Below are 25,698 nucleotides of genomic sequence, written 5' to 3'. Positions count from 1 at the left end.
GTAGAGAAGTGTGAGGTGATTCACTTTGGAAGGAATAACAGGAATGTGGAATATTTGGCTAATGGTAAAGTTCTTGGAAGTGTGGATGAGCAGAGGGATCTAGGTGTCCATGTACATAGATCCCTGAAAGTTGCCACCCAGGTTGATAGGGTGGTGAAGAAGGCCTATGAAGTGTTGGCCTTTATTGGTAGAGGGATTGAGTTCCGGAGTCAGGAGGTCATGTTGCAGCTGTACAGAACTCTGGTACGGCCGCATTTGGAGTATTGCGTACAGTTCTGGTCACCGCATTATAGGAAGGATGTGGAGGCTTTGGAGCGGGTGCAGAGGAGATTTACCAGGATGTTGCCTGTTATGGAGGGAAAATCTTATGAGGAAAGGCTGATGGACTCGAGGTTGTTTTCGTTGGAGAGAAGAAGGTTAAGAGGAGACTTAATAGAGGCATACAAAATGATTAGGGGGTTGGATAGGGTGGACAGTGAGAGCCTTCTCCCGCGGATGGAAATGGCTGGCACGAGGGGACATAACTTTAAACTGAGGGGTAATAGATATAGGACAGAGGTCAGAGGTAGGTTCTTTACGCAAAGAGTAGTGAGGCCGTGGAATGCCCTACCTGCTACAGTAGTGAACTTGCCAAGATTGAGGGCATTTAAAAGTTTATTGGATAAACATATGGATGATAATGGTATAGTGTAGGTTAGATGGCTTTTGTTTCGGTGCAACATCGTGGGCCGAAGGGCCTGTACTGCGCTGTATTGTTCTATGTTCTATGTTCTAAACTGGACATGGAACATGATAGAGCAATTGTTTCTGGTGATTCAATGATGCGCAATTTACCCGATTAGATCAATATTGCAACCCCTTAGCAAAACCTGGCATTTTGTGTTACTGGTGTCAGGTGAAAAGAATTTGAGAAAGAAAAAGCAAATTGTCTTAAAATTACAGACAATTTGCCAATTCTTTTTCTCACAGATTCAAAACCTTACCAAAGAACACAGGTGTGGTTGAGGATGAGTATACAAGACGAGATTAATGAAAAATGTGAGTAAATGTCCATCACATGAACCTGCCTCCCATCCATTGACTCCATTTACACCTCCCACTGTCTGGGGAAAGTGAGCAGCATAATCCAAGACCCCTCCCACCCGGCTTACTCACTCTTCCAACTTCTTCCATCGGGCAGGAGATACAAAAGTCTGAGAACATGCACGAACAGACTCAAAAACAGCTTCTTCCCTGCTGTTACCAGACTCCTAAACGACCCTCTTATGGACTGACCTCATTAACACTACACCCCTGTATGCATCATCCGATGCCAGTGCTTATGTAGTTACATTGTGTACCTTGTGTTGTCCTATTATGTATTTTCTTTTTATTTCCTTTTCTTTTCATGTACTTAATGATCTGTTGAGCTGCTCGCAGAAAAATACTTTTCACTGTACCTAGGTGCACGTGATAATAAACAAAATCCAAATCCAAATGTAAAAAGTATCTGAGGATGCCGCCATGTCCCATTGTAAGCATTTCATTGGCACAAATGTCACCACAGTCCCAGAGGACCATAGGCTGGTCTCCCCTTTGAGAGAGCTCACTGGTGGTGATTTAACCTGAGGGTCACCACCCCTCAAGCAAGGTTGAGAAGGCGGGGGCTTCATGAATAACCTTAGCCGGTACAGGAATTGAATCCGCACTACTGGCATTGCTCCACATCACAAACCAGTCATCCAGCCAACAGAGCTTATCGACCCCCTTAATTGGCACATAGCTTTAATGAGGATAAACAGCCATGAATTTAAAGATGTGGGACAATGACAGAAACATTTTCATTTTACATTTTATAGACATGGCAACCAGAGTCAGTCTCTCTACAGTAGAGCACACGGTAGGGCAATACCATGGCGCAGTGGTTAGCACTGCTGCCTCACGGTGCCTAGGACCCGGGTTCGATCCTGGCCCCAGGTCACTGTCTGTGTGGAGATTTTAAAAATAAATTTAGAGTATCCAATTCTTTATTTTGCAATTAATGGGCAATTCAGCATGGCCAATTCATCTACCCTGCACATCTTTTTGGGCTGTGGGGGTGAGACCCACACAGACATGGGGAGAATGTGCAAACTCCACATGCACAGTGGATTGGCCATGCTAAATTGCCCCTTAGTGTCCAAAAGGTTAGTTCAGGTTACTAGGTTTACTGGGATAGGGTGGTGGGGTGGGCGTAAGTAGGGTGCTCGTTCCAAGGGCCGGTGCAGACCCAATGGGCCGAATAGCCTCCTTCACTGCAAATTCTATGAACTTTGTTTTCCTAACAGGATGACCTCTGCTTACAGGTCTGTCGTCATGGTCATTGCTGTCCTGGCCAATGTCTTTGTCTTACTATTTTTAAAATGGAAAATAATGTACAAGAAACAAAGCTTTGCATTTTATATCCCAAAGGCCACAATCATTTTGTACTCTTGATGTTAAGATTGCATTTATAACCTCATATATCAAAAGAAGGAAACTACTGTTTGGGAATATGCAACAAGGTATCACAATATATTATAAAGGAGGTATTAGTTTAGATTTCTCTATGTCAGGAGGAAGGTTCCATGGTTGGCCACTTAAATGGCTCAGTTAGCCTCTAAGTGGGAGGACTGTCCTTCATCTATAGACAACTGAACTCTGCTACCATGTTCTACCCTATCAGCCACTAGATGAAGGATAGTATTGCGGAGCCAAGTACTCAGTCTTACATTTATTGACAGAGTGAAACATTGCAAGCATATACCTCCTATCAAAACCACATTACAGTTTCAATAAGTGTCTCTTTATTTAGTTATTTTATAAATTTAGAGTATCCAATTATTTTTTTTACAATTAAGGGGCAATTTAGCATGGCTAATCCACCTACCTGCACATCTTTGGGTTGTGGGGGTGAAACCCAATACGTGTCTCTTCTATGCGCGCAAATGAAACTCAAATTAATGCCTTCCATCTACATATAACTATACACAATTCATTTACAATTTGTATGATGCACCATTTATTATTCACTCAGATTCTGGTAGGAGAATTGCTCTCTAAAGATCATGGGAAGATATAGCCACCTGCTGATAACCGTTCTCCCCCTCTTCCTTCACTATCTTTGAGCAGCCTGTCTTCTTCTTGTTGCCTCTGCTCATGCTCCCTGTCATGCTGCCAAGAAGAATACAAACAACTGCATCCATGTCTGGGAGCAAATGGTCTGAACAGAATCCTTGAAATCAGAAGTAAGGTCATCAGCACATGCCACACAACTTCCTGTTGACTTCAGTAACTTTTGATAGAAGTACAAGCCACAAGACACTTCTACAAACACTGCATAAGCCAATAGAAATAAATCAGAAACTAACTTGAAATTAGTTGATTATTTTCAATAGAATTGGTGGGGGGGAGGGGCTAGTTCTGGCTGCTGAATGCATGTTTAGCTGTCTGAGGTTAAGCAAATGCATTAGCTGGAGTGTAGAACTCCAAAATGGCAGCGCTGGCATCAAATCAGTGTTACATCCTTCCTGGCTTCACACTCAACCAACTCCATATATTTCAGGAACACCCTCTGCACCTGTGCTAATGCCCTCGCCTAAATGGTGTCTTGCACAAGGCCAGGACCAGAGGTGTGAACACTTGTGATGCCATTTTGCACCCAAAACAGCACCTGTAATGCCAAACATATGGCACTACTTAACCACATTTTGCAGCCATGATTCTTGGTCAAAAAGGTTGGTTTAATGGAACTTCTTAAAAGAGAGGTAAATGGACAGAGAGATTTAACAAGGGAATTCCAGAGCTTAGGGCCTAGGCAACTGAAAATACAGCAACCAATGATGGAATGATTAAGATCGGGGATGTACAGGACACTAGTCTTAGGGGAAAACTGATATCTTGAAGGTTTGAAGATATCTAGAAGGGCGAGAGAAAGTTACAGAGATAGGGAGTGGGAAGGTTGTGGAGATATTTGAAAACAAAGATGAGAAATTTAAAGGTGAATATGAGGCATTGCTGGACTGAGAGCGAATACTATTTGGTGGGCAAGTTAAGATTCAGGGATCAAAATTTTGGGGAAGCTCCAATAATGTATGTAGGATAGAAATTGGGGAGGCAATCAGGAATACATTAGAATACCAACCGTACTAATCTTTTTGAGGAAATAACAGCAGGAGTAGATAATAGTGATGCAATTTATCTGGATTTTCAAAACACTTTTAATAAGGTATCCCATAAATAACAGACTAATAAATGTGGTGTCAGGGAACAAGTGGCAAATTTGATTGGTAGCTGGCTGCAAGACAGAAAGCAGAGTGGGAGGCGCTGAAGGTGGGGAGTGGTGTTTCACTAAGATCAGTGCTGGGAGCACTGCTGGTCAGTTTACTGTATTTATGCTTTGGCATCACAGACACAAAAATAATTGGCAAATGAAGTTCAACACAGCTAAATGTGAGTAAGTACTATTTAGTCACAAGGTTAGACAGGTCATATATTACGTTGTTTACCTCATACACTGCAGGAAAGGATGTCCCGAAGCGTGGTATATTGGCAAGACCATGCAGACGCTGCAACAACGGATGAACGGACATCGTGCGACAATCGACAGGCAGGAATGTTCCTTTCCAGTCGGGGAACACTTCAGCAGTCAAGGGCATTCAGCCTCTGATCTTCGGGTAAGCGTTCTCCAAGGCAGCCTTCAGGACACCCAACAACGCAGAATCGCCGAGCAGAAACTTATAGCCAAGTTCCGCACACATGAGTACGGCCTCAACCGGTACCTTGAATTCATGTCACATTACATTCACTCCCCACCATCTGGCCTGGGCTTGCAAAATCCTACCAACTGTCCTGGCTTGAGACAATTTACACCTCTTTAACCTGGGATTACCCCTCTCTCTGGATCTGCAAAGACTTAATTACCTGCAAATGCTTGCATTCAAAGTATCGTCTTGCATCTTTGACTTTGTCTATATATATGTTTCTGGAACCTACCTCTTCATTCACCTGAGGAAGGAGCAGTGCTCCGAAAGCTAGTGATTTGAAACAAACCTGTTGGACTTTAACCTGATGTTGTAAGACTTCTTACTAATATATTACTTGGAAGGTGCAAGTTAAGATGGGGTAGAGGAACAATGGGATTATGCAGTACGAATACACCAGTCATGAAACGTTGCATCACAGGTCAGCAAGGCCATACAAAAGCATACCTCACACTAGGCTTTCTTTCTGGAGGAATAGAATTCAAACATTATGCTAAAGCTGCATCAAACCTTGGTTAGACCTCACTTAAAAGAGTACTGCATGTAGTTCTGGTCACCATGTTATTAAAAAAATATAGACGCATTAGAAAGGGTGGCAGAGAATATTAAAATGTTGAATCCAGAAATGAATAGATATACATATCGGGAAATGATTGACATGATGGAGGTGGAAGCAGGCAGCTTTGGTTATTTTTTATTTTTTTTAAAGTATTTATATTCACATTTTCTTCAGAATTTACACCCCACCAACAAACAGTAAACGGTAACGAATACAATGTCAATCCCCTTATTAACAACGATCCCATCCTCCCACCATCCCCCAAACAACAGCCCACCTGACAATATAAGCATCAAATAAAACAAAACCTCCCAAGGTGGAAAAAAAGAAAAAGGAATCAGGAATCGCCTATGGTCACTATTGACAGAGATAGTCCACCCCCCCCTAATATTCAACGCCATCCAATCCCCAAAAGAGTACCGTGAATGACACCCATGAATTGTAGACACCCCCCTCCCAGACCCCTCCCCTCCACTTCCTCTTGTAGGTCACCCTCAACTTAGCTGGATATACTATGCCGCACTGCACCTTGTTGATGTACCGTGCCTTCTTCACCCGGCTGAAGACAGCCCGCCTCTTCGCCAATTCCACCGTAAAGTCCTGGTATATGCGTATACCAGCTCCAGCCCACTGCACCACCCGCTTCTGCTTTTCCCAGCACAGGCCCTTCTCCTTCACGCTATACCTACGGAAACATAGTTACTACTCTGTGTAGTAGTAACTCTGTATAGTAGTGAGTGAGCTCACTTTTGGTATAGGCCTCCACCGATGAGCCCGATCCAGTTCATATCGAGAGGGATCGTCCCCCTCCCCCAATAGCTTCGCTAACATCGTGGCAAAATATTCCATCGGCCTCGGGCCTTCCACCCATTCGGGCAGACCCACGATCCTCAGATTCTGCCGCTTGGATCTGTTTTCCAGGTCTTCCATTTTGGCTCACCTTCAACTCACCTTCCACAACTCCTTCCCCATCGAGATGAGTTGATCATTGTGCTGCGATAATGCCTCTTCCACTTCCTTCAGTGTCTCACCTTGCTCCCGCACCTCCACCGCTCCGCTTGATACTGCTGCCCTCACCGGGGCAATCGCCTCCTCCACCAGCACTTTCAATACCGCTCCCATCTCCTTCTTCATCGCTTCCATGAGCTTTGTGAACTGTTTCTCAAGTTCCACAGCCATCACCTTGGTCATTTCTTACAGCTTTTTCAGCCTCCGTTGCCCCAGGGACCAGGCGTTAAAACCCCAAAATTTCTATTCCCAAGCGGGAGCCCTCCAGTGTGCGGCTGCCTCCCGCCCACCGTCACCGGAAGTCCGCAGCTTCGGTTATTGATGGACTATGTGGTCAGAAGCTTAGCTTGGCATCCAATGTAACACGAGAAGCTTATCTCGGCATCCAATATAACATCAATGTGAACAATCTGATTCAGGCGGCTGCCAGGGAGGAGAATATTGTTAGCGAGGCAACAGAGTTTCAGAGAGGAACCAAAGACAATGATTCCATTCTTCCCAATATTTAGATGGATGTCAGAAGAGATATTATTGAGGTTGAGTTAAGTGTTTTCAGAGTATACGTGGAACCTGCTGCTATGTTTTCAAATGATGTCATCAAGAGGCATAATACAGATGAGAAACAGGATGTGGCAAAAAGGTACAGCAGAAAAAATGCTGCAGGAACAAGAAGAGACCCTATTGTGGGCAACTCTTTGGCTACACTTGGATGGCTAAGAATGGAACTGGGCAAGGGCAATCCCACTCAGCTAGATGATAGAGGAAAGGCATTGGAGGAAGATGGTGTGGCCAACCATGAGAAAGGCTGCAGCCTGGTCGAGAAGCATGAAATATAGAACATGATTGAGCACTTTGTTATTTGAACACTGCTTATTTAATCTTCCAAGGGAACTGGCTAATCACTGATAAGGTTTTCAAGAATCATAGAATTTACAGTGCAGAAGGCCATTCAGCCCATCGAGTCTGCACCAGACCTTACAAAGGGCACCCTACTCAAGCCCACATATCTACACTATCCCCGTAACCCAGGAACCCCCACTTAACCTTTTTTGGACACTAAGGGCAATTTTGCATGGCCAGTCCACCTAACCCGCACATCTTTGGACTGTGGGAGGAAACCGGAGCACCCGGAGAAAACCCACGCAGACACGGGGAGAAGGTGCAGACTCCGCACAGTCAGTGACCCAGCCGGGAATCAAACCTGGGACCCTGGAGCTGTGAAGCAATTGTGCTAACCACTATGCTACCATGCTGCCCGTTTCCAGAATATGCTTCCAGAATATTTTTACCGGAGTGAAAATTATATCATAAATCTAATGTTACAGTCCATTTTGACAGTACTGTAATCTACAGGAGCATATGAATATCAAATTAACATTTTATAGATTCTGGTTGTTTACCTATCAGCATTCCTGCACTTAATCCCTCGCAAACAGAAAGTTACCTAAATGTTTTGGAGAACGACCATCTCATAGTCTGTGGAAATGGAAAGTATTCTAATTTCTAACCATTCATGAGACTTGTTAATTTTACATTTGTGACCTCCTGTTCCATATCCACATTCAACATCTGCTCAATTCTCTGTGTTTGCAAATTCAACAAAATGAACAGTGATCTGTAAAGGACAAGTCTGCGGCCATCCCAGCAAAGCGATACTCCCAGTCAGTCGGCACCTTTACAGGACTCCATTGACATCTGCTCACTGACGCGGAAGAGGCACACCCCTGGAACATGCAAAGAGAAGGGGACCCGATGCTAACACCTGGGCTTGGACTTTCAAAGGGCCGAACGATCGGGACCCGGTGCGGGCGGGAATTCAAACCCGATGTCCCAGAGGCCGGGTCGGGATCCTGATGCCTCCCAGACAGTTTATTTTTCAATTTAAGCTCCAAATGGAGCTTCTTTGTGGATCGGTCCAATTTGCCCTGCAACCTTTCGTTGTTATCTGGGGGGCAAGCCCGAACAGATTCGCCGCGGGGCCTAAGTTTCTCTGTAGTTGTTATAGATTCAAATGCATGGGGGTCAAGCAGCGTCCAAGGGAGAGCTGCTCCCAACCTTGTCCTCCATCTGCTGAGCTGCCGGCTGCAATCAGCAAGGCCGACTCCCAACATGGCTGCCGCCAGGCAGGACGGCCTCGCAGGGGTCACTCAAGAGCGGTGGCAACGCGAGGTCGGTCTGGGTGTAAAATCAGAGGAACGAGTTATGAGGAATGTTTTTTTTTAATTCTTCCTCCGTAGGTTGTGAATTAAAAGCTATGCGAGGTCGAAAGATTAATCTGGACCTCAACTTCAGATTAAACACATGATTTCAGGAGAGGATGATTATAGGTACAAACTGGTAAAAGTAAGTCCAAGGCCGATGCTAATAATCTATTCTTCCTGTGATGATTGTCTCCGAATAGTTTTCTACGTTTCACAATGAAGTCAAAACACCTCTAAAATTAGGCAGTTAGGTATTTTAAGACCATAATACATAGGAGCAGAATTAGGCCACTCGGCCCATTGAGTGCTCCGCTATTCAATCATGGCTGATATTTTCCTCATCCCCATTCTCCTGCTTTCTCCCCATAACCCCTGATTCCCTTATTAATGCATATGGAGCCGCGGGAAGGGTGAGTTATTATGGAACAGAGCTTGCTTCATTTTTATTTAATCCTGATTTATTCTTTGTGGGCGGTACAGTGCTTAGCACGGCTGCCTCGTGGCAGCGAGGACCCGGGTCCGATCCGGGCCTGGGTCACTGTCCGTGTGGAGTTTGCTTCAGGAGCCTGGTGTGAAGCAAAAGAACGACATAGGGGATTTTCACAGTAACTGCATTATTATTATGTCCTGCACAGTGGAGCTGGTTTTCAGTGATTAGCACCTCAATGCGGGGAACGGACACCTTTTGGCCACCGGATTTGGAGAATCCTACAAAGACACTGCTGTTGGTACTTTCCAGTTCCTTGAGGTGCCTGCTGTTGGCTCTTCAAGTCTCTGAAGCATACAGGGGTGCGGGGACCACTGCTGCCCGGTAAACCCTGACCTTGTATTCGAATAAAAGCAAAATATTGGGAATGTTGGAAATCTGAAATAAAAATAGAAATACTGGAAAATCTCAGTAGGCCTGGTAGCATTTGGCTCTCAAGCAGAGTCATACGGACTGAAAACATTAACTCTGTTTCCCCTTCCACAGATGCTGCCAGACCTGCTGAGCCTTTAGCATTTTCTGTTTTTATTACTTTGGATTCACGTTTGAGACCCTGGATCTCAAATACTCTTTGAAATGAAAATCACTTATTGTCACAAGTAGGCTTCAAATGAAGTTACTGTGAAAAGCCCCTAGTCGCCACATTCCTGCACCTGTTCAGGGAGGCTGTTACAGGAATTGAACCGTGCTGCTGGCCTGCCTTGGTCTGCTTTCAAAGCCAGCGATTTAGCCCTGTGCTAAACAGCCCCTTTTCCTTGGTTAGTTGAACATTGACAATTTTGAGGATTTTGCCATTGATCTTGATCAACAGGGGGAGTTGTTATGCTGTGGAAGATGGTTGGAAGAGGACCTAGGTTTTCTGGGTGTTTAATGAAAGGCCTATTTTCATATACGTTTCAGAGAAGGAGTTAACAATAATTTACAGCTCAGTTTCTGAATGAAAGGACGAACTAGCGTTATCTGCATACTGAAACTCAATGACTAAGGTTGGAATGATTTTAGTTTTGAGTTGAAGGCGGCATTGGTTTAACAGTTTCCCATATGTTATCTAGATTATCTTCATGCCTGTGGGCAATTTGCTGAGGTCATTGCACTAATCCTCTTCGTCATTTTCTTTACTGTAAAAAAAGCTTTGCATTGACTGCACATTTCAGTTAATGGTTACTAACCAAATTCTTCTTTTACACTGTGGTGAAGGGACATCCCTTCATAATGCACTTATTTGATTTTCTTGATTAAGTGTGCACTCTCAAAATTAATGTTTATTATTTACATTAAACTTCTCACAATTTTGAAAAATTATTTCGATCTTTTCTTTAACTTCTCTGTTCCAGTGGGATTTGTGGAAGGTTTGGGTGAGTCGCAATCTTTTCAGCTTTTCTTGATAAATTTTTATTCAATCTTTCCTTGCATCATGTGAATTTTTACTGTATTCTTCCAGCTCTGATGTCTAACCAGTGTTGTATCAAATGTTATGAACCCAACTGATAAACTGGAAAAGTCAGATCCCAGAGTGAAACCCGACTTGATCAATCCTAATTTCTTTTTAGAAACCATGGACGGAAATTCTGAGTAAATACTGCTGATTAACTTTTAACACAAAAAATAATACATTTATTAAACAAGAAAAATGAACAGGGTCTTTTACAAAGTGGCAGGCAATGACTAGTGGGGTCTGACAAGGATCAGTGCTTGGGCCCCAGCTATTCACAATATACATCAATTATTTGGATGAGGAAACCAAAAGTAATATTTCCAAGTTTGCTGATGATATAAACTTGGTGATAAGGAGGATGTTCAGAGGCTTTAAGGAGGGACGGTATGGGGAGAAGAGGGGAGGGCGGGGGGCAGTGGTAAACAGTGCTGCCTCACGGTTCTGAGGACCCAGGTTCAATCCTGGCCCTGGGTCACTGACCGTGTGGAGTTTGCGCATTCTCCCCATGTCAGTGTGGGTCTCACCCCCACAACCCAAAGATGTGCAGGGTAGGTTTGACAATGCGAAGTTGCCCCTTAATTGGAAATTTGAAAAAAAAAGATTTTTCAAAAAAGGAGGCTTCAAGGTGTTTTAGACCAGTTGAGAGAGTGAGCAAATACATAGCAGATGCAGTATAATGCAGATAAATGTGAAGTTATCCACTTTGGACAGAGAAACCGAATGACAGAGTATTATTTAAATGGTGATAGATTGGGAAATGTTGACCTACAAAGGGACCTGGGTGTCCTAGTACACCAGTCACTGAAAACAGCGATGTAGGTACAGCAAGCAGTTAGGAAGGCTTGGTATGTCGACCTTCATTGCAAGAGGACTTGAGGAAAGTGGCAAGGATGTCTTACTGCAACTGTACATGGCCTTGGTGAGACCACACCTGGAGTATTGTGGGCGATTTTGGCCTCCTTACCTAAAATATTCCATATAAGAATGGAATAAAGGGTTGTGGTGTTCGGGCCAGAAAGTGGAGTTGATCCACAAAAGATCAGCCATGATCTCATTGAATGGCGGAACAGGCTCGAAGGACCAGATCCTACTCCTGCTCCTAGTTCTTATGTTCTTATACTTGCCACAGAGGAAGAGCAGCGAAGGTTTACCAGACTGATTCCTGGGATGACAGGATTATCGTATGGGGAGAGATTGGGTTAACTGGGCCTCTATTCATTGAAATTTATACGAATGAGAGGGGATCTCCAAGTCACACAGCACAGAAAAGGCCCTTCTGCCCATTGTGTCTGAGCCAGTCAAAAACAACCACCCAAGCATTCTAATCCCATTTTCCACCTCTTGGCCCATAGCCTTGCATGCCTTGCAAGTACAAATATAAATACTTCTTAAATGTTATGAGGACCTCTGCCTCCACCACCCTTTCAGGCAACAAGTTCCAAACTCCCACCACTCTCTGGGTATAAAACATTTTCCTCACATCCCCTCTAAACCTCCTGCCCTTTGCTTTAAATCTATGCCCCCTGGTTAATGATCCCTCCACCAAGACAAAACATTTGTTCCTGTACAGTCTATCTATGTCCTTCATAATTTTATACATTTCAATCATGTCCCTCCTCAGTCTCCTCTGCTCCAAGGAAAACAATCCAAGTCTATTCAATAACTGGATGAAAGCAAATTACTGCGGATGCTGGAATCCTACAGATGCTGCCAGACCTGCTGAGATTTTCCAGCTTTTTCTCTTTGGTTTCAGGTCTATTCAATTTTAGATTTAGATTTACTGTCCAGTCAGATCGTACTATACATGAAAATCATAGGACATACGACAGATTCACAAATGTAAATACATAGACATAGACATCGGGTGAAGCATACAGAGTGTAGTGCTCCACAATAGAGAAGATGCGTGGAGAGATCAGTTCAGTCCATAAGAGAGTGGGCGGGAGAAAGATGGGACAGTAAATCCTGGGAGGGGGGTCACCACACGAGCGGGAAAGCTAGCGCGGGTGCATGCAGCAGATAGAAGAGGGATGGCGAAAAAGCTGGGGAAGGGGAGAAAGGGATATGGTGGGGGAGGGAAAGGAGATGGGAAATGGTGGCAGGAACGGAGGGGGACATAGGGAAAGAGAAAAAGACAGGAGCGGAGCGAAAGTGACAATAGGGCCGCAACCAGGGGCTCGGAGCAAATAAACACTGCAAGCAACCCTGAACAGGCGCCGGAATGTGGCGACTAGGGGCTTTTCACAGTAACTTCATTTGAAGCCTACTTGTGACAATAAGTACGGTCTCTGGGCGAAGGGAGACCCCGGAGTGCAGGGGTCTACCCACGTGGCGGATGCACAGTTGGCGGCTGTGTTGGGTGCCCCCTGGACAAAGGGAAATCCCGGAGTGCAGGGACCCAACTGCATAGGGATAACAGAGACTGTGGCCATCTTGGACGGCCCCCTAACAGGGAAACCCCGGAGGGCACGTCCAACAGGTAAGTATGGTTAATCCCACCAGCAGCGGGGGGACAAAAGCTCCCCATCAGGAGAGTCACCTGGATTGTCAGGGAACTTAACAGGCCAATGAAAAGATCCAGAGTCTTCACCCACCTAAGAATCATGAAAGCCGATATAGTCTTCCTCCATGAGACACACTTGAGAGAGCAGGACCGACTGTGGGTAAGGAAGCGCTACTATTCCTGCTATGGGATGAGGGCAGGAGGGTCGCAATGCTAATCAATAAGAGGGCGATGTTTAAGGCGACAAAGGTGGTAGTGGACCCAGGGGGTACAGTACGTCATGGTCAGTGGGGCTCTAGATGGCGCACCGGTAGAACTCGTTAACATGTACACTCTCAACTGGGACGACACAAAATTCATAAAAAAGACCACGGTGGAAATCTCCGACATAGCGACGCACCGACTCATCATGGGGGGGGGGGGGGGGGGACTTTAACTGTGTACAGGACCCACGGACAGACAGGTCAAACCCCAAAAGAGAGAAGACTTCGAACATGGCAAAGGAACTCGGTTGTTTCATGGAGTAGATGGGGGCAGTGGACCCTTGGAGGTTCACCCAACCAGGGGAAAAGAAGTTCTCCTTCCCCCCCAGTGCATAACGTATACTCTGGGATCGACTTCTTTGTGGTGGGGAAATCGGTGATTCCAGGGCGGAATACTCCGCAATCGTAATCTCCGACCATACTCTACATTATATGGATATGACATTATATTAGAGACAGGCAGTGCCCAGTACCCCACATGGAGGTTGGACACTTGTGGTACTCACCACTGTTTGTATAATAGTTGTATTAGAGGTAATACGGTAAGGCTCCTGTACTACAGGTACGGGGGTAGATCCCTACCTGCTGGCTCTGCCCAGTAGGCGGAGTATAAATGTGTGTGCACACCGAGCTGCTCCCATTTCTGGTAGCAGCTGCAGGAGGCCACACATCTCTGCTTAATAAAGCCTCGATTAATCTCTACTCTCGTCTCGTCGTAATTGGTAGTACATCAATTTATTAAGCAGAGATATTACAGCGATGGAACTACGCATCAAGCCTGATCACCTACAGCTGCACCCGCAAGCAGCCAACGCCACGTTGGCCTTCGACCATTGGCTCGCTTGTTTCGAGAGCTACCTCCGATCCGCGACGGACCAACCCTCGGACGCACAGTAGCTCCAGGTCCTTTACTCACGGGTGAGCTCCGATATTTTTCCCCTTATCCGGGATGCGCCTACTTACACGGAAGCAATGGAGCTCCTGAAAGGACATTATATTCGCCCGATCAACAAACTGTATGCCAGGCACCTCCTGTCCACGAGACAGCAACTCCCTGGTGAGTCTTTTGACGATTTCTGGCATGCCCTGCACATCCTGGCGAGGAACTGTGATTGCCAGGCAGTTTTGGCAGTCAAACATACTGAACTTTTAATCAGGGACGCTTTTACGGGCATGGGGCCAGTGTACATCCGCCAGCGCCTATTAGAAGGGGGTACGCTCGACCTTGCGGCAACCAGGCAGCTCTCAAACTCACTGACTGTTGCCTCCCGTAACGTACAGTCGTACGGTCCCGACCGCACGGCATCCTCATGGACATCATGGGCCCCACCAGCTTCCGCCCCCAGTCCACCCCGAGCCTGCGCCGCGCAGCGGCCAGCCAACTCCGGGGGGCACAAATGCTACTTCTGCGGGCAGACCAAACACCCCTGGCAGCGCTGCCCAGCGCGGACTGTAAACTACAAGGCCTGCAGAAAAAAATGACATGTTGCTGCTGTGTGCCAGGCCCGGTCGATCGCTGCAGTTTCTAGGCCCAGCGTTCCTGCACCCCCCATGTGCGACCCGTGGGCGCCGCCATTTACATCCCCGCAGACCATGAGTGGCCCGTGGGCGCCGCCACCTTCCTCCCAGCAGACCACGTGCGGCCCGTGGGTGGCGCCATCTTTAACGCCACCTGCCATGTGCGTGTCGTGGGCGCCGCCATCTTCGGCGCCATTTTTGATGGCACCTCAGGACCCCGGTTCATCAGGAACTTCATCTGGCCATTCATCACCTTCCACCGCCGATGACCAGTCCGATGACTACCAGCACCAGCCGCAGCTCGCCTCCATCACGCTTGACCAGTCCCGGCCTCACAAACTCGCAACCGCGACGACGACGGTGAAAGTTGATGGGCACAAGACTTCCTGCCTTCTTGACTCCGGGAGCATGGAAAGCTTCATCCACCCCTCTACGGTAAGGCGCTGCTCCCTCGCGGTACACCCCGTTACCCAAAGAATGTCCCTGGCCTCCGGATCCCAATCCGTGGAAATTCAGGGGTACTGCATCGCCACCCTCACCGTTCAGGGCGTAGAGTTCAGCAACTTCCGACTCTACGTCCTCCCCAACCTCTGCGCTGCCCTGTTACTCGGCCTGGACTTCCAGTGCAACCTCCAAAGCCTAACTCTAAAATTCGGCGGACCCCTACCACCGCTCACCGCATGTGGCCTCACGACCCTTAAGGTCGATCCACCTTCCCTGTTTGCAAACCTCACCCCGGATTGCAGACCAGTCGCCACCAGGAGCAGATGGTACAGTGCTCAGAACAGGACCTTCATCAGGTCGGAGGTCCAGCAGCTGCTGAGGGAAGGCATCATTGAGGCCAGCAACAGCCCCTGGAGAGCCCAAGTGGTAGTAGTAAAGACTGGGGAGGAACACAGGATGGTCATTGACTACAGTCAGACCATCAATCGGTACACGCAGCTCGACGCATACCCCCTCCCACGCATAACTGATATGGTCAATCAGATTGCACAGTACCGGGTCTTTTTTACAGTGGACCTGAAATCTGCCTACCACCAGCTCCCCATCCGCAAGGCGGACCGCCAATACAGTGCGTTTGAAGCAGACGGCCGCCTTTACCACTTCCTTAGGGTTCCCTTCGGCGTCACTAATGGAGTCTCGGTCTTCCAATGTGAGATGGATCAAATGGTTGACCGGTACGGGCTGCGGGCCACCTTCCCGTACCTAGATAACATCACCATCTGCGGCCACGACCAGCAGGACCACAACGCTAACTGGTTCAAATTTCTCCACACCGCCAAACTCCTGAACTTCACGTACGATAAGGAGAAGTGTATGTGCCGCACCAACCGCTAAGCCATCCTTGGCTATGTTGTGGAAAATGGAGTTCTAGGGCCCGACCCCGACCGCATGCGCCCCCTCATGGAACTCCCACTCCCCCACTGCCCCAAGGCCCTGAAACAATGCCTGGGGCTTTTCTCCTATTATGCCCAGTGGGTCCCTAAGTATGCGGACAAGGCCTGCCCACTCATCCACTCCACAGTTTTCCCCCTGACGGCTGACCCCCCCCCCCCCTCTGATTGCCCCGGTGCCACCCACCCTGAAAAAGGGCAGCACGGTAGCATTGTGGATAGCACAATTGCTTCACAGCTCCAGGGTCCCAGGTTCGATTCCCGGCTTGGGTCGCTGTCTGTGCGGAGTCTGCACGTTCCCCCCTAGTGTGCGTGGGTTTCCTCTGGGTGCTCCGGTTTCCTCCCACAGTCCAAAGATGTGCGCGTTAGGTGGATTGGCCATGCTAAAATTGCCCTTAGTGTCCAAAATTGCCCTTAGTGTTGGGTGGGGTTACTGGGTTATGGGGATAGGGTGGGGGTATGGGCTTGGGTAGGGTGCTCTTTCCAAGAGCCGGTGCAGACTCGATGGGCCAAATGGCCTCTTTCTGCACTGTGAATTCTATGAAAATTCTATGATACCCCCAGCACACCTCACTACAGCCCCTGCCAGGCCTTCAACCGTATCAAGACTGACATCACCAAGGCCACGATGCACGCGGTCGACGAGACCCTCCCCTTTCAGGTCGAGAGCGATGCATCGGACGTCGCTCTGGCCGCCACCCTCAACCAGGCAGGCAGACCTGTGACATTCTTTTCCTGCACCCTTCATGCCGCCGAAATTCGGCACTCCTCTGTCGAAAAGGAGGCCCAAGCTATCGTAGAAGCTGTGCGGCATTGGAGGAATTACCTGGCCGGCAGGAGATTCACTCTCCTCACTGACCAACGGTTGGTTGCCTTCATGTTTAATAATACACAGTGGAGCAAGATTAAAAGTGATAAAACCTTAAGGTGGAGGATCGAGCTCTCCACCTACAATTACGAGATTTTGGATCGCCCGGGAAGCTCAATGAGCCCCCCCGATGCCCTATCCTGAGGTACGTGTGCCAGCGCACAAGTGGACCGACTCCAGGCCCGACACGATGGTCTCTGTCACCCAGGGGTCACCCGGTTCTTTCACTTCATAAAGGCCTGCAACCTGCCCTACTCCATTGCGGAGGTCAGGGCTGTCACCAGAGACTGCCAGGCCTGCACGGAGTGCAAACCGCACTTCTACCGGCCAGACAGAGCGCACCTGGTGAAGGCCTCCCGCCCCTTTGAACGCCTCAGCATGGACTTCAAAGGGCCCCTCCCCTCCACCGACCGAAACACGTACTTCCTGAACATGGTCGATGAATACTCCAGATTCCCCTTCGCCATCCCATGCCCCGATATGACATCTGCCACGTCATTAAAGCACTCAACACCATCTTCGCCCTGTTCGGCTTCCCTGCTTACATCCACAGCGACCGGAGGTCCTCCTTTATGAGTGATGAGCTGCGTCAGTTCCTGCTCAGCAAGGGCACTGCCTCGAGCAGGACGACAAGCTACAACCCCCGGGGAAACAGGCAGGTGGAGAGGGAGAATGGGATGGTCTGGAAGGCCGTCCTGCTGGCCCTGTGGTCCAAATATCTCCCGGTCTCCCGCTGGCAGGAGGTCCTCCCCGATGCACTCCACTCCATCCGATCGCTACTCTGCACTGCGACTAATGAAACCCCCCATGAACGTCTCCTTGCCTTCCCTAGGAAGTCCACCTACGGGGATTCGCTCCCAACATGGCTAGCAGCTCCTGGATCCGTACTCGTCCGCAAGCACGTGCGCCGTCACAAGGCGGACCCGCTGGTCGAAAGGGTACAGCTGCTGCATACAAACCTGCAGTACGCCTACGTGGCGTACCCCGACAGCCGCCAGGACACAGTCTCCCTCAGGGACCTGGCACCAGCTGGATCCCCATCCACGGCCCAACACCACCCAACACCCCCCCCTCCGATTGCCCCGGCGCCACCCACCCTACCCCAAGCGCACCTCACTACAGCCCCCGCCCCAGGACGACCCGTCCTCTCACCGGTTCCACCCGGGGATGAAGATGAGGACAACACACTCCCGGAGTCACAGGCGACCAAGTCGGCGCTTCCATCACCACTGGGACCGAGACGCTCACAGCGGAGGATCAAGGCACCCGACCGGCTAAATTTGTACATTTTCACCAGACTGTAACCTTTAAATCCTCACAAACCTGTAAATAGTTTTCCACCCCCCCCGCTGGACTCTTTTTTAACAGGGGGTGAATGTGGTAGTCACCACTGTTTGTATAATAGTTGTATTAGAGGTAATACGGTAAGGCTCCGCCACACATCTCTGCTTAATAAAGCCTCGATTACTCTCTACTCTCATCTCGTCGTAATTGGTAGTGCATCAGCACTACACTACTGGCCGACAAGCCCTTTAGCAAGAGAGTATCACAGCCATAACTGAATATACAAAAACAACCAAAACGGGGAGGTCTCACTCTCCACGTTCTGGGAAGCACTAAAGGCCGTGATTAGGGGGGAAATTATCACCTTTAAAGCGTGAAGAGACAAGGAGGAGAGAGCGGCTCAGCAGCAGCTGGTCGACTTCTTTCTGGAGGTAGACCGTAAATACTCCGAGGCCTTGACCTTGGAGCTCCTGGTGGAGAGGAAAAAGCTACAAATGGACTTTGACCTGCTCTCCATGAGGAACGCGGTGCATCAACTCAGCCAGGCATGGGGGACCCTATACAAACATGGAGACAAAGCCAGCTGCCTGCTGGCGCACCAGCTGAGAAAGCAGCCAACATAGAGAGATCATGCAATTTAGAGACAGCAGAGGGACACTAGAAACCGACCCAGAGAAGGTTTAACAAAACCTTTGAGGCCTTTTACCGGGGTCTGTACACCTTAGAGCCCCCAGCAGGGGACTCGAGGATGAAACAGTTCCTCGATGGACTGGACATGCCATTGATATACCCTCAATTATGACACGAGAGAGTGTACTCGTAAAACAAAGGCTTTAAGAAACAGAGAACCTCGCCAGCCGGAGAGATGAGTGCTCACTGAGCGCCGCCCACATGACGTCACCTTATATCCGGCCCCTGGGAGGTGGAGCCAGAGGCGGAGCTCTCTGGGGTTCCAAACCCAGTCTTAAAGGGACATTACATGCATGATCTTAAAGGCACATTACCCATTCATCACATTCACCCCCTGTTTAAGAAAAACACAGAGTCGATTGGGGGTGAAGTGGGATTACATGTTCATTCTCTTTGGAGGCCTGATCGTCCTTGTCGACCTTCTCAGCTCGGGCAGTGGTGTGGCGGACACGGACGTCTACGATGAGGGTACATCCGGGAGCACGGTGGTCGGAGCATTTGTGTGGCGCGGGGTAGGGGGTTGGGGAGTAGGGAGGGTAGCTGGGGGTGGCGGTGACATCGCCAGCATGGAGGAAGGAGGAGGAGGCGCGAGGGGAGGGTGCGGTTGGTTGCGACAGGCAATGGGGGGATGCAAGGGGGAACATTGGTGAGGGGGGGAGCGTCAGTAGGGGAACCAGCGGGTGCCAGATCCCGCAGGGAAACCGTATCTTGCCGTCTGTCCGAGTGCGCGACGTAGGCGTACTGGGGATTTGCATGTAGCAGCTGGACCCTCTCGACCAGAGGGTCCATCTTATGGCTCCTCACGTGCCTCCGGAGAAGGACAGGTACCAGAGTCATCAGCCAAGGTGGAAGCGAGACCCCGGAGGTGGACTTCCTGGGGAAGACAAACAAGCGATTGTGAGGGGTCTCGTTCGTGGCCGTGCAGAGGAGCGACCCGTTGGAGTGGAGCGTGTTGGGTAGGACCTCCTGCCAGTGGGTGGTTGGGAGACTTCTCGACCGTAGAGCCAAAAGGACAGCCTTCCAAACTGTCGCGTTCTCCCTCTCCACCTGCCCGTTTCCCCACGGCTTGTAGCTGGTCGTTCTGCTCAAGGCGATGCCCTTGCTGGGCAGGTCCTGATGCAGCCCATCGCTCATGAACGATGTACCTCGGTCGCTGTGGATGTAAGCGGGGAAACCGAACATGGTGAAGGTGCTGTGCAGTGCCTTTATAATGGTGCTGAGGTCATGTCGGGGCAGAGGACAGCGAATGGGAAGCGGGAGAACTCGTCGATGGTTTAAAAATAGGTATTGCGGTTGGTGGACGGGAGGGGCCCTTTGAAGTCCATGCTTAGTTGCTCAAAGTGCCCAGAGGCCGTTACCAGGCGAGCCTTGCCTGGTCGATAGAAGTGCGGTTTGTACTCCGCGCAGATTTGGCAAGCCTTGGTCATGGCCCTGACCTCCTCGGTGGAGTAGGGTAGGTTGCGGGACTTAAGAAATTGGGCGAGCCAGGTGACCCCCGGGTGACAGAGGTCATTGTGGATAGCCCACAGGCGATCCTCCTGCGTGTTGGCGCATGTGCCGCAGGACAGAGCATCTGGGGGCTCGTTGAGCTCCCCTGGACGATACTTAATATCATACGTGTAGGTGGAGAGCTCGATTCTCCACCTCAAGATCTTGTCATTTTTGATCTTGCCCCGCTGCGCGTTATCGAACATGAAGGCGACCGACCGTTGGTCAGTGACGAGGGTGAACCTCCTACCGGCTAGGTAGTGCCTCCAGTGCCGCACGGCCTCCACAATAGCTTGCGCCTCCTTCTCGACTGCAGAGTGCCGGATCTCGGAGGCGTTGAGGGTTCTGGAAAAGAATGCTACTGGCCTGCCTGCCTGGTTGAAGGTAGCAGCCAGGGCGACATCTGACGCATTGCTCTCGACCTGAAAAGGGATGGTTTCGTCCACCGTGTGCATAGCGGTCTTGATGATGTCGGCCTTAATACGGCTGAAGGCCGACCGGGCCTCAGCCGTGAGGGGAAAGATTGTGGTCTTTATGAGTGGGCGGGTTTTGTCCGCGTATTTGGAGATCCACTGGGCATAATAGGAGAAAAGCCCCAAGCACCGTTTAAGGGCCTTGAGACTATGGGGTAGGGGGAGTTCCTTGAGGGGGCGCATGCGGTTGGGGTCGGGCCCTAGGACCCCGTTTTCCACGACGTAGCCGAGGATGGCTAGTCGGGTTGTGTGGAAAACGCATTTTTCGTTGCTGTAGGTCAGGTTGAGGGCCTGGGTGGTCTGGAGGAACTTTTCAAGGTTTGTGTCATGGTCCTGCTGATCATGGCCGCAGATGGTGACATTATCGAAGTACGGGTAAGTAGCCCGCAGCCCGTACTGGTCCATCATTTGGTCCATCTTCCTCTGGAAGACGGAGACCCCATTAGTAACACCGAAGGGGACCCTAAGGAAGTGGAAAAGCCGGCCGGCTGCTTCAAAAGCAGTATAGAGGCGGTCTTCCGGGTGGATAGGGAGCTGGTGGTAGGCAGATTTCAAGTCGACTGTGGAGAATACCCGGTATTGCGCGATCCGGTTGACTATCTCTGTTATGCGGGGGAGGGGGTACGCATCGCGGTGCGTGAAGCGGTTTTGGTCTGGCTGTAATCCACGACCATCTGTTTCTTTTCCCCGGACCGGACTACCACCACTTGTGCCCTCCAGGGGCTGTTGCTCGTCTCGATGACCCCCTGTTTCAGTAAACGCTGGACCTTTGACTTGATGAAAGTCATATCTTGGGCACTGTACCACCGGCTCCTGGTGGCGACAGGCTTACAGTTGGGGGTGAGGTTTGCGAATAGTGAGGTGGGTGCAACTTTCAGTGTTGCGAGGCTGCATACCGTGAGGGGGGGGCAATGGTCCGTCAAACTTCAGGGTCAGGCTTCGGAGCCTACGTTGGAAATCCAGGCCGAGCAGCAGGGGGGTACAGCTTAAAACGGGTGTATTCGGCGCCCTGGATCGCGAGATTCGCAATACAGTACCCCTTGATTTGGGCCGAATGGGACCCAGAGGCGAGGGTGATGGTTTGGGATGCGGGATAGGTGCGCAGGGAGCAGCACCTTACTGTTTCTGGGTGCACGAAACTCTCCGTGCTCCCGGAGTCGAAAAGGCAGGAAGTGTCGCGCCCATTGATCTGGACGAGCATATTGAGTTCCGCAGGTGCTTTGGCCGCGACTGGTCGAGGGTGATTGCTCCCAGCTGTGGGTAGTCTGAGTCTTCTGCTGAGTCGGAGTCACAAAATGGCCGCCCCCGTCGGTCGCACGTGTCAGGTTTAGAAGATGGCCATCGCCAAGATGGCCGCCCCATGACTCGCACGAGGCCGATGACGCGTCAGAAAGAGGCGCGTCCGGCCAGCGCGCAGCCGCGTTGTGGGGCCTGCGGGCCTGTGAGCTCGATTTTCAGGCCTGTTGGGCTTTTTGTTTCTGGGCCTTGGGCCTGGTCAGGCAGACCGTCGCGAAATGCCCCTTCTTTCTGCAGTCGCTACAGGTTGCGGAACGGGCTGGGCAGCGCTGTCGTGGATGCTGGCCCTGCCCACAGAAAAAGCATGGTGTGCCCCCGGTCTGGGCGGGTCGCTGCGCGGCACAGGCCCGTGGCGTGGCCGAGTCTGGGGAAGGCCGAGGGGCTCGCAGGGTCCACGGGATACGTGCCGAGGTTCTGGTAGGCCACCTCCAGAGAGGTGGCGAGCGTTACCGTTTCCTGCAGATCTTTCGCCCCGTTTTCCAGGAGTCGCTGCCTAATATAGTTCGATCGGATTCCAGACATATAGGCGTCGCGGATGTGTAGGTTCATGTGGACCTCCGTGGTCACATCTTGATGGTTACAGTTTCTAGCGAGCATGGTGAGCTTTTCCAAGTACTCGTCCAGCGATTCCCCTGAGCCCTGCCGTCGAGTAGAGAGCAGATGCCGTCCATGTACCTCATTGATGGGTTTTACGAAACGCTTCCTCAGAATCTCGATCGCCGCGCTGTAGTTGGCCGCCTTCTCAGTCAGGCCGGAGATTCTGTGGCTCACCCGGGTGTGGAGTAGGCGCAGCTTGCGAGGCTTGGTGACGGGGTCTGCCGAGGAGTCCAGCTGGGCCTCAAAACACCAAAGCCAATGTTCAAATATTTCTTTGACTTCCAGCGTACGTGCGTCCAGGTGTGTTTTTCTGGCTTGAGATCTCAATCCATCCTATCGTAATCTGTTTAGTAAATTGATATACCCTCAATTATGACACGAGAGCGTGTACTCGTAAAACAAAGGCTTTAATAAACAGAGAACTTCGCCAGCCGGAGAGATGAGTGCTCACTGAGCGCTGCCCACAGGACGTCACCTTATATCCGGCCCCTGGGAGATGGACCCAGAGGCGGAGTCCCCCGGGGTTCTGAACCCGGTCTTAAAGGGACATTACATGCATGATCTTAAAGGCACATTACCCATTCATCACAGCCACTCGTGGGGGAGGACAGGAAACTGGGCCTGGAAGCTAGAACTGGGAGAGATCATGGAGAGTATTAGCTCGATGCAGGCGGGGAAGATGCCGGGACCGGATGGATTCCCGGCCGTCTTCTACAAAAAATTCCCGACAGCACTGGCCCACACCTGCAGGAGAAGTTCACAGACTCTCTGGCAAGGGGCACACATTTTTTTTTAAAAATGTATTTTTTTACAAACATGTATCAAAGCATACAGCCAATAAACACCCCGGGAAACATACTTCCCAACAATCAACTACACAGTCTGTAGGTCAACACGGTGGCGCAGTGGTTAGCATTGCTGCCTCACAGCACTGAGGTCCCAGGTTCGATCCCGGCTCTGGGTCACTGTCCGTGTGGAGTTTGCACATTCTCCCTGTGTTTGCCTGGGTTTCGCCCACACAACCCAAAGATGTGCAGGCTAGGTGGATTGGCCACGCTAAAAATTGGCCCTTAATTGGAAAAAATGAATTGTGTACTCTTAACATTTTTTTAAAAAACACTGTACAGATTTTTCCCCTTTTCCACCCTCACCCCCCACCCCCACGCCCCTGCAACGAACAGCTCCTCAAACACAGTCACAAACATCCCCCACCTTTTCTCAAACCCCCGCTGAGCCCCCTAACTCATACTTTATCTTCTCCAACCACAGGATGTCGTACAGGTCACCCAACACCATGCTGCTACCCCCGGTGGCGATGCCGGCCGCCACTCCAGCAAAGTTCACCGCCCTGCAGTCAGAGAGGCGAAGGCCAAGACATTGGCCTTCCTCCTTTCCATGAGCTCCGGCTTCTCTGAAACCCCAAATATCGCCACCAAAGGGTCTGGGTCCACTTCCTCCTCCACTATCCTGGCTAAGACCGTGAACACTCCTGCCCAGAATCGTCCCAATTTTTCGCAACCCGAAAACATGTGTGCGTGATTCGCTGGCCCCCGCCCACACCTCTCACACTCACCTGCTACCCCCTGAAAGAACCCACTCATTCTCGCCATGTGCACCACCGTAAACTGTATCAGGCTCATCCTTGCACAAGAGGTGCTGTTTACCCTTCGCAGTGCCTCACTCCATACTCCACAATTGATCTCTCCTCCCAACTCCGCTTCCCATTTCTCCTTGATCTTCACCACCGGCCCACCTCCATGCTCCCCCAGCCACTTGTATATATATCCCCAATTCTTCCCTCCCCTTCCATATCCGGGAGCAGCAGTCGCTCCAGCAGGGTGTATCCCGGAAACCTAGCGAACCCCCTCCAGACCTTTCATGCAAAGTCCCTAACCTGCAGATACCTGAACTCACTCCCCCTCGGCAGCTCTACCCTCTCCCTTAGTTCCTCCGACTGGCGAACCCTTTCTCCAAATACAAATCCCTCACCTTGACCAGCCCCACATCCCTCCACCTCCTGTATACACTATCCATCCCCCCGGCTCAAACCCATGATTCTGGCACAGCGGCGTTAGCACCGACATCCCTTCCACCCTAAAATGTCTCCTCAGCTGATTCCATATCTTCACTGTGGACTGCACCAGTGGGCTCCCTGAATACCCTGACCATTGTCAACGCTGCCGTCACCATAGCCCTCAAACTAGACCCTTTACAAGATTCTTCCTCCATCCTAACCTACTCTACCCCTTCTTCCCACCACTGCTGCACCTTGTCCACATTCGCCGCCTAATAATAATGAAGTAAGTTCGGCAACACAACCCCCCCCTGTTGCCTCTGCCTCTGTAGCAGGGTCCACCCCACCCTCAGCACCTTCCCTGCCCATACAAAGTCCAAGATGTTCATGTCCACTTTCTGAAAAAAGGCCTTTGGTATAAAGATCGGGAGAGCCTGAAAGATAAACAAGAACCTCGGCAGAATATTCATTTTCACCGCTTGGACCCTCCCCACCAATGTTAAGTGCAATGTATCCCACCTCCTAAGATCCTCCCTGGCCTCCTCCACCAGCTTCGTTAAGTTCCACTTATGGAACCCCGTCCATTTCCTCACTACCTGAATCCCCAAGTACCTCAACTTATCCCTCGCTACCATAAATGGCATCCCCCTAAATTAGCTCGCTGTCCCAGCTCATTCACTGGGAATACCTCGCTTTTCCCTACATTACATTTGTACCCTGAGAACCCTCCAAAACTCCCCAGCAGGCCCATAATCCTTCCCATACTCTCCAAAGGATCTGAAACATACAGCAAGAGGTCATCGGCATAGAGCGACACCTGATGCTCCCTCTGTCCCCTTGGAGAGGGGCACAATTGCCGC

Source organism: Scyliorhinus torazame, chromosome 2, assembly GCF_047496885.1.
Source record: "Scyliorhinus torazame isolate Kashiwa2021f chromosome 2, sScyTor2.1, whole genome shotgun sequence".
Classification (NCBI taxonomy): Eukaryota; Metazoa; Chordata; class Chondrichthyes; order Carcharhiniformes; family Scyliorhinidae; genus Scyliorhinus; species Scyliorhinus torazame.
The sequence above is the reverse complement of the archived record's forward strand: the minus strand, read 5'-3'. Positions refer to the sequence as shown.